Genomic DNA, 10179 nt, shown 5'->3' on the forward strand with positions numbered 1-10179 from the left:
TTCTTCTTTCTCATGTTTAATTAAGATTTTTCTTGTTGTAGGCAATTTCCTTTTGAGTAGGTTTCCTGAACGTTGAGAACAATAACTAAATGCCTTTCTCATATAGAACATTTATATGCTCACATAGACAAGTTAATTTTCTTTTACAACCCTATATTTAGCCCCATTTGGACCTCATTTCCATACATTTGCATGTTGATATTCATATTTATGTAGATATATTCCTGGAATCAATAGAAAAGAATATCCTACACAGAAGGTTGGAAATGACAATTTATGCATAGAGCTTGATCCTAAGATTCAGGAGACGTTTACTGGGCAACATTGCCAAATTAAATACCAAGCTGCTTTTCCTGTTCAACGTGAAAACGGTCATGAATTATACTTTCTTATGTGTCCTCTGCTAAAAGGGGAGATGAAGTAGAAGGTGCAGATGGGAGCTGTCCCCTGCAAAACTCTTCTGAAGAATGACATACGGTCCCTAAGATGTGAGAAGGGAGGAAATGGGACTTGTGGGTGTCAAAAATGCAAACCACTCAGAAGCCACTGCTAAAATGTGTTGTCCCTGGCTGACACTGCTTAAGCCCTTAGTTATGGTTTCCTTGTCTACAACTTGGAAAGAAAGGAAGAGCTAAGGAGATCTGAAATAAAGATAATTACAGATCTTATATTACACCTAGGAGTCAGATGACCAAACTAGGGAAGCTAAGACTCACTGGCTGCCTATCATTTGCTCACTTAGTGTACTGGTTCTTCATGTGTTTTTTTTTTTTTTTTTTCATTTTTTATTAGGTATTTAGCTCATTTACATTTCCAATGCTATACCAAAAGTCCCCCATATCCACCCACCCCCACTCCCCTGCCCACCCACTCCCCCTTTTTGGCCCTGGTGTTCCCCTGTACTGGGGCATATAAAGTTTGCAAGTCCAATGGGCCTCTCTTTCCAGTGATGGCCGACTAGGCCATCTTTTGATATATATGCAGCTAGAGTCAAGAGCTCCGGGGTACTGGTTAGTTCATAATGTTGTTCCACCTATAGGGTTGCAGATCCCTTTAGCTCCTTGGCTACTTTCTCTAGCTCCTCCATTGGGAGCCCTATGATCCATCCATTAGCTGACTGTGAGCATCCACTTCTGTGTTTGCTAGGCCCTGGCATAGTCTCACAAGAGACAGCTACATCTGGGTCCTTTCAATAAAATCTTGCTAGTGTATGCAATGGTGTCACCGTTTGGATGCTGATTATGGGGTGGATCCCTGGATATGGCAGTCTCTACATGGTCCATCCTTTCATCTCAGCTCCAAACTTTGTCTCTGTAACTCCTTCCATGGGCGTTTTGTTCCCAAATCTAAGGAGGGGCATAGTGTCCACACTTCAGTCTTCATTCTTCTTGAGTTTCATGTGTTTAGCAAAATATATATTATATCTTGGGTATCCTAGGTTTGGGGCTAATATCCACTTATCAGTGAATACATATTGTGTGAGTTTCTTTGTGAATGTGTTACCTCACTCAGGACGATGCCCTCCAGATCCATCCATTTGGCTAGGAATTTCATAAATTCATTCTTTTTAATAGCTGAGTAGTACTCCATTGTGTAGATGTACCACATTTTCTGAATCCATTCCTCTGTTGAGGGGCATCTAGGTTCTTTCCAGCTTCTGGCTATTATAAATAAGGCTGCTATGAACATAGTATGTGTCCTTCTTACCAGTTGGGGCATCTTCTGGATATATGCCCAAGAGAGGTATTGCTGGATCCTCCGGTAGTACTATGTCCAATTTTCTGATTTCCAGACTGATTTCCAGAGTGGTTGTACAAGCCTGCACTCCCACCAACAATGGAGGAGTGTTCCTCTTTCTCCACATCCATGCCAGCATCTGCTGTCACCTGAATTTTTGATCTTAGCCATTCTGACTGGTGTGAGGTGGAATCTCAGGGTTGTTTTGATTTGCATTTCCCTGATGATTAAGGATGTTGAACATTTTTTCAGGTGTTTCTCTGCCATTCTGTATTCCTCAGGTGAGAATTCTTTGTTCAGTTCTGAGCCCCATTTTTTAATGGGGTTATTTGATTTTCTGAAGTCCACCTTCTTGAGTTCTTTATATATGTTGGATATTAGTCCCCTATCTGATTTAGGATAGGTAAAGATCCTTTCCCAAACTGTTGGTGGTCTTTTTGTCTTATTGACGGTGTCTTTTGCCTTGCAGAAACTTTGGAGTTTCATTAGGTCCCATTTGTCAATTCTCGATCTTACAGCACAAGCCATTGCTGTTCTGTTCAGGAATTTTTCCCCTGTGCCCATATCTTCAAGGCTTTTCCCCACTTTCTCCTCTATAAGTTTCAGTGTCTCTGGTTTTATGTGAAGTTCCTTGATCCACTTAGATTTGACCTTAGTACAAGGAGATAAGTATGGATCGATTTGCATTCTTCTACATGATAACAACCAGTTGTGCCAGCACCAATTGTTGAAAATGCTGTCTTTCTTCCACTGGATGGTTTTAGCTCCCTTGTCGAAGATCAGGTGACCATAGGTGTGTGGGTTCATTTCTGCGTCTTCAATTCTATTCCATTGGTCTACTTGTCTGTCTCTATACCAGTACCATGCAGTTTTGATCACAATTGCTCTGTAGTAAAGCTTTAGGTCTGGCATGGTGATTCTGCCAGAAGTTCTTTTATCCTTGAGAAGACTTTTTGCTATCCTAGGTTTTTTGTTATTCCAGACAAATTTGCAAATTGCTCCTTCTAATTCGTTGAAGAATTGAGTTGGAATTTCGATGGGGATTGCATTGAATCTGTAGATTGCTTTTGGCAAGATAGCCATTTTTACAATGTTGATCCTGCCAATCCATGAGCATGGGAGATCTTTCCATCTTCTGAGATCTTCCTTAATTTCTTTCTTCAGAGATTTGAAGTTTTTATCATACAGATATTTCACTCCTTAGTTAGAGTCATGCCAAGATATTTTATATTATTTGTGACTATTAAGAAGGGTGTTGTTTCCCTAATTTCTTTCTCAGCCTGTTTATTCTTTGTATAGAGAAAGGCCATTGACTTGTTTGAGTTTATTTTATATCCAGCTACTTCACCGAAGCTGTTTATCAGGTTTAGGAGTTCTCTGGTAGAATTTTTAGGGGCACTTATATATACTATCATATCATCTGCAAAAAGTGATATTTTGACTTCCTCTTTTCCAATTTGTATCCCCTTGATCTCCTTTTGTTGTCGAATTGCTCTGGCTAATACTTCAAGTACTATTTTGAAAAGGTAGGGAGAAAGTGGGCAGCCTTGTCTAGTCCCTGATTTTAGTGGGATTGCTTCCAGCTTCTCTCCATTTACTTTGATGTTGGCTACTGGTTTGCTGTAGATTGCTTTTATCATGTTTAGGTATGGGCCTTGAATTCCTGATCTTTCCAACACTTTTATCATGAATGGGTGTTGGATCTTGTCAAATGCATTTTCAGCATCTAACGAGATGATCATGTGGTTTTTGTCTTTGAGTTTGTTTATATAATGGATTACATTGATGGATTTTCGTATATTAAACCATCCCTGCATCCCTGGAATAAAACCTACTTGGTCAGGATGGATGATTGCTTTAATGTGTTCTTGGATTCGGTTAGCGAGAATTTTATTGAGGATTTTTGCATCGATATTCATAAGAGAAATTGGTCTGAAGTTCTCTATTTTTGTTGGATCTTTCTGTGGTTTAGGTATCAGAGTAATAGTGGCTTCATAAAATGAGTTGGGTAGAGTACCTTCTACTTCTATTTTGTGAAATAGTTTGTGCAGAACTGGAATTAGATCTTCTTTGAAGGTCTGATAGAACTCTGCACTAAACCCATCTGGTCCTGGGCTTTTTTTGGTTGGGAGACTATTAATAACTGCTTCTAGTTCTTTAGGTGATATGGGACTGTTTAGATGGTCAACTTGATCCTGATTCAACTTTGGTATGTGGTATCTGTCCAGAAATTTGTCCATTTCCTCCAGGTTTTCCAGTTTTGTTGAGTATAGCCTTTTGTAGAAGGATCTGATGCTGTTTTGGATTTCTTCAGGATCTGTTGTTATGTCTCCCTTTTCATTTCTGATTTTGTTAATTAGGATTTTGTCCCTGTGCCCTTTAGTGAGTCTAGCTAAGGGTTTATCTATCTTGTTGATTTTCTCAAAGAACCAACTCCTCGTTTGGTTAATTCTTTGAATAGTTCTTCTTGTTTCCACTTGGTTGATTTCACCCCTGAGTTTGATTATTTCCTGCCGTCTACCTCTCTTGGGTGAATTTGCTTCCTTTTTTTCTAGGGCTTTTAGATGTGTTGTCAAGCTGCTAGTATGTGCTGTCTCCCGTTTCTTCTTGGAGGCACTCAGAGCTATGAGTTTCCCTCTTAGAAATGCTTTCATTGTGTCCCAAAGGTTTGGGTATGTTGTGGCTTCATTTTCATTAAACTCTAAAAAGTCTTTAATTTCTTTCTTTATTCCTTCCTTGACCAAGGTATCATTGAGAAGAGTGTTGTTCAGTTTCCACGTGAATGTTGGCTTTCCATTATTTATGTTGTTATTGAAGATCAGTCTTAGGCCATGGTGGTCTGATAGGATACATGGGACAATTTCAATATTTTTGTATCTATTGAGGCCTGTTTTGTGACCAATTATATGGTCAATTTTGGAGAAGTTCTCGTGAGGTGCTGAGAAGAAAGTATATCCTTTTGTTTTAGGATAAAATGTTCTGTAGATATCTGTCAGGTCCATTTGTTTCATAACTTCTGTTAGTTTCACTGTGTCCCTCTTTAGTTTCTGTTTCCACGATCTGTCCTTTGAAGAAAGTGGTGTGTTGAAGTCTCCCACTATTATTGTGTGAGGTGCAATGTATGCTTTGAGCTTTACTAAAGTGTCTCTAATGAATGTGGCTGCCCTTGCATTTGGTGCGTAGATATTCAGAATTGAGAGTTCCTCTTGGAGGATTTTACCTTTGATGAGTATGAAGTGTCCCTCCTTGTCTTTTTTGATAACTTTGGGTTGGAATTCGATTTTATCCGATATTAAAATGGCTACTCCAGCTTGTTTCTTCAGTCCATTTGCTTGGAAAATTGTTTTCCAGCCTTTCACTCTGAGGTAGTGTCTGTCTTTTTCCCTGAGACGGGTTTCCTGTAAGCAGCAGAATGTTGGGTCCTGTTTGTGTAGCCAGTCTGTTAGTCTATGTCTTTTTATTGGGGAATTGAGTCCATTGATATTAAGAGATATTAAGGAAAAGTAATTGTTGCTTCCTTTTATTTTTGTTGTTAGAGTTGGCATTCTGTTCTTGTGGCTGTCTTCCTTTTGGTTTGTTGAATGATTACTTTCTTGTTTGTTCTAGGGCGTGATTTCCGTCCTTGTATTGCTTCTTTTCTGTTATTATCCTTTGAAGGGCTGGATTCATGGAAAGATATTGTGTGAATTTGCTTTTGTCGTGGAATACTTTGGTTTCTCCATCTATGGTAATTGAGAGTTTGGCCGGGTATAGTAGCCGGGGCTGGCATTTGTGTTCTCTTAGTGTCTGTATAACATCTGTCCAGGCTCTTCTGGCTTTCATAGTCTCTGGTGAAAAGTCTGGTGTAATTCTGATAGGCCTTCCTTTATATGTTACTTGACCTTTCTCCCTTACTGCTTTTAATATTCTATCTTTATTTAGTGCATTTGTTGTTCTGATTATTATGTGTCGGGAGGAATTTCTTTTCTGGTCCAGTCTATTTGGAGTTCTGTAGGCTTCTTGTATGATCATGGGCATCTCTTTTTTTATGTTTGGGAAGTTTTCTTCTATTATTTTGTTGAAGATATTAGCTGGCCCTTTAAGTTGAAAATCTTCATTCTCATCAATTCCTATTATCCTTAGGTTTGGTCTTCTCATTGTGTCCTGGATTACCTGGATGTTTTGAGTTAGGATCCTTTTGCATTTTGTATTTTCTTTGACTGTTGTGTCGATGTTCTCTATGGAATCTTCTGCACCTGAGATTCTCTCTTCCATTTCTTGTATTCTGTTGCTGATGCTCGCATCTATGGTTCCAGATCTCTTTCCTAGGGTTTCTATCTCCAGCGTTGCTTCGCTTTGGGTTTTCTTTATTGTGTCTACTTCCCCTTTTAGTTCGAGTATGGTTTTGTTCATTTCCATCACCTGTTTGGATGTGTTTTCCTGTTTTTCTTTAATGATTTCTACCTGTTTGGCTGTGTTTTCCTGCTTTTCTTTAAGGGCCTGTAACTTTTTAGCCGTGCTCTCCTGTAATTCTTTAAGTGACTTTTGAAAGTCCTTCTTGATTCCTCTATCATCATCATGAGAAATGTTTTTAAATCTGGGTCTAGATTTTCAGTTGTGTTGGGGTGCCCAGGACTAGGTGGGGTGGGAGTGCTGCGTTCTCATGATGGTGAGTGGTCTTGATTTTTGTTAGTAGGATTCTTATGTTTGCCTTTCGCCATCTGGTAATCTCTGAAGCTAGCTGTTTTAGTTGTCACTGTTAAGAGCTTGTTCTTCAGGTGACTCTGTTAGCCTCTATAAGCAGACCTGGAGGGTAGCACTCTCCTTAGTTTCAGTGGGCAGAGTATTCTCTGCAGGCAAGCTCTCTTCTTGCAGGGCAGGTACCCAGATATCTGGTGTTCGAACCAGACTCCTGGCAGAAGTTGTGTTCCACTCACTAGAGGTCTTAGGATCTCCTGTGGAATCCTGTTTGGGCCCTTGCGGGTGTCAGGCGACTCCGCTGGCAAGGTAGCCCGGGGCTCGAGTGGAGTGGAGGGGTTTGTGCCCCAGATCAAGCCCGGGTAGCCTGCTTCCCTATGTACCGCAGTCTCAGGTTCCACGCTATTGGATTGGGGCAGGCGCTGTGTTCCACTCACCAGAGGTCTTAGGATCCCCTGGGGATTCCCGTGTGGGCCCTTGCGGGTGTTGGGCAAGACTCTGCTGGCAAGGTAGCCTGGGGCTCGAGTCGAGCGGAAAGGACTTGTGCCCCAGATCAGGCCCGGGTAGCCTGCTTCCCTATGTACCGCAGTCTCAGGTTCCGAGTGATTGGATTGGGGCAGGCGGTCTGTTCCACTCACCAGATGTCTTAGGATCCTGTGGGGGGTCCCGTGTGGGCCCTTGCGGGTGTTGGGCAAGACTCTGCTGGCAAGGTAGCCCGGGGCTCGAGTCGAGTGGAAGGGACTTGTGCAAAGACAAGTTAGCAGAGGATGGTTTCGATCCATCGACCTCTGGGTTATGGGCCCAGCATGCTTCCGCTGCGCCACTCTGCTGATGCCTTCATGTGTTTTATTAACTGATCCTATTAAAGTGACATACTTTTTCACAAGTTTGAGTCAAGGATGCATAGTTTCAAAACAGACAAGTGAAATGGATAAGCAAAACAAGTAATAGCAACACGTATTAAAATGATCTCTGATTTTAGAGATGGCTGCTTAGTCTGATCCCAGTAGTCTAAAATAAAGAATACCTATGACTTTGAGGTGAAACATTTGAATTGCCTCTCTGATTATATCCTCTGAATAAACTCTTCTTAAGATTAACATATTCAGACAGCTTGTCATAATCTTTTTCTTCCAGAAAACAAACAAACAATAATAAAGTAACAAAACACTGAAACCCTTAAGGTTGGCATTATCATGTTAAGGCTTTATTGAAAGTTATAATACCAAGGGATGGGGGTAGGAAAAAGCACTGGACACTCAAGTGAGGAGGCAAATACAAGAAGACAGGTGACTGAGCTGACCACTGTCACAGGAACACAGATGCATAATTAGCCAAAGGGGCTCGTTAGACAGGCTTAATGTAGAGCCTTTATCTCAGAGCTGTCAGTCAAGAGGAGGTTTAAGGTATGATCATCAAGTCTCAGTACTTTCCCATTTTCTATTTTTCACTGGTCTATACTGAATCAGCTCAATTGCACTTCCAGGTGATATTGACAGACCTGTTCTTGTGGCCATCAGTGAAGTCAGAAGGGACTCATAATCCCATAATCCTGAGAGTAGGTTTGCCTCTGATTCTTTTGCCTGCTCTTGGGACCTGTCCTCCTACTGTGTTGCATTGAGTAGCCCTGATATGTGGCTATGGGTCTAGTTTTATTGCAACTTGTTATGCCATGCTTGGTTGATATCTGTGGGAAGCCTGATCCTTCCTGAAGGCATATGGAGAAGTGTTTGTGAGGGAGAGGGGAGGTGGGAGCTGGCTTTTGAGTGGGTGGAGTGAGGAGAAATTTTGGTCCTGATGTACTGTATGTGAGGAGAAAGAAGAGGAGGAGGTAAAGAAGGGAAGGGGAGGAGGAAAAGAAGAGAAGAAGAGAAAGTGAAGAAGAGAGAATAAAAGAAGAGAAAGTGAGAGAAGAAAAGAAGAGAAAAGAAGAGGAGGAAAAAAGAAATGAAAAGAAGAAGGAGGAGAAAAAGTGGCAAGGAAGTGTCAGTATAATTGGGCTAGACAGGGCTGTTTTTAGGTACAATGGCAGAAGACATCTGGAGCTTAATTCTCAATCAGGGATAAATGAGAGCCAGCTATACTAGAACACAGATGATAAAAGTTCATTTTAAACACGAAGGCAAATGAGATAGGGTTATATGCTTAAGTGTAGAAGCTGAAGAAGTGTCTGAGTTCTTGATCCTTTTTTTTTTTTTTGAGAAGTTATGGGTATTTGGAATCAGCATTATAGCACTCAAAACTGTCAAATGATACCACAGAGAATATATGGTAGATTTATTCAGTTCAAATTTCTCTTCTTGCACTGTAGAAAATCCAGAGATCAGGTCAATTTCAAGGAAAAGTTCAATGTCTTATTTTCTTACCTGCTTTCTATTTGATAGGAGGATCACACAGTGGTCAGATAGTACCACAGATTCCTGCTCAGCTTTTTTTTTCCTCCTTAAAGCATGGCAGTCCTTTAGATTCAATGTTGATTGCTCAGAAAACACAGACTCTTATTTGTTTGATAATTTCATACATGCAAGTAATGTGCTTTGATCAAATCCACCCTACATTCTAATTCCTCTAATTTCTCATTTCCAACCACTTTCTCCTCCTACTTCCATATATTCTAAAACAAGACAAAACAAACAAAACAAAAAGTACACTTTTTGTGGCCTGTATATGAATGGTTAGAGCCATCTGAGATAAGATACCATGTTCCTAAAGAAAACAAACTACTTTCCTAATATTCATCAATTTACAATAACCCTTCAGCAAATAGTGAAACTTCCTTGCCTACAATTTGAGGTAAACCCTTCCTGCATTCATGTTGGAATTTTGTCTGGCTTGATCTTATGCAGGTCTTGTGCATGCAATCATATACACAATGACTTTGTAATGTTTGGAAAATATGATGTCCCTGCAGTCTCTGAGGCAATGTGTGTGTGTGTGTGTGTGTGTGTGTGTGTGTGTGTGTGTGTGTTTCTGTGTATCATATAGGTTTACCAATTTGGGAAGAACATTCTGGAGTCTTTTGTTTTCTGTATATTTACCAGTGTGGATCTCTGTAAATCACCAACTACTAAAAATATAAGCTTCTCCAATGAGGCTTTAAATATGCATTAATCTAGGAGTATATATGTAACTTAGGGTGCAGTTTAACATTATGCCTATTTAACAAAATAGCAGTAAACTCTCCTTTAAGGCCTATGAGATATCTAATCATGGGTCCTTTTCTCAGTTAATGATACCAGTGTTGAGTTATACCTTTTAAAGTGGTCCTTAAATATAGTAATAAAGTTGTTGTTTACTCCCATAGCCTTTATGCCACTAATGCAATAGTGTTGTATCATGCCACAGCTATAGTTATTGTGGGAAAAACATGTGGTACAAGTATTATTTACTAATTAGACATTTGAGCTTTAGTTATCTTTTCCTCCTGGATTCTTGATACTCCTGCCCAGTACTAGGTACCACTGAAAGACTGGGAATTCAAGGCAATGGTTCCAACTTTTTCATTCATGAGCCAGTGTGAGAGAACCTCCCACAGGCTCAAGGCTAAATAAAACTGAGGATTGCTCTTCTCTCGTCATAGTATGCTTAGTAACATCCAGAACTATGAAAGCTCTCTAGGAAGAATGAGGCTTCAAGGTACATACCATCACAATTTCTCCATGTCTTATGGCTTAAATAAGTGTTCAGCAGTAGTACAACTAAATGACAATAGTCTACAGTATTTGAGGAGCCTGTGGTACACAATTGACCAGCAACTCAAAAAGA

At 40.2% G+C, this 10179-nt stretch overlaps 1 non-coding gene across 1 annotated transcript; it reads right to left on the reverse strand.

Annotated features, from left to right (window-relative positions):
* Positions 1-7172: 7172 nt before the first annotated feature.
* n-TMcat3 lies at positions 7173-7244 on the reverse strand. Its single transcript has one exon. It is a non-coding gene; the product is annotated as a tRNA-Met (tRNA).
* Positions 7245-10179: the final 2935 nt, after the last annotated feature.

Source organism: Mus musculus, chromosome 15, assembly GCF_000001635.26.
Source record: "Mus musculus strain C57BL/6J chromosome 15, GRCm38.p6 C57BL/6J".
NCBI classification, from domain to species: Eukaryota; Metazoa; Chordata; class Mammalia; order Rodentia; family Muridae; genus Mus; species Mus musculus.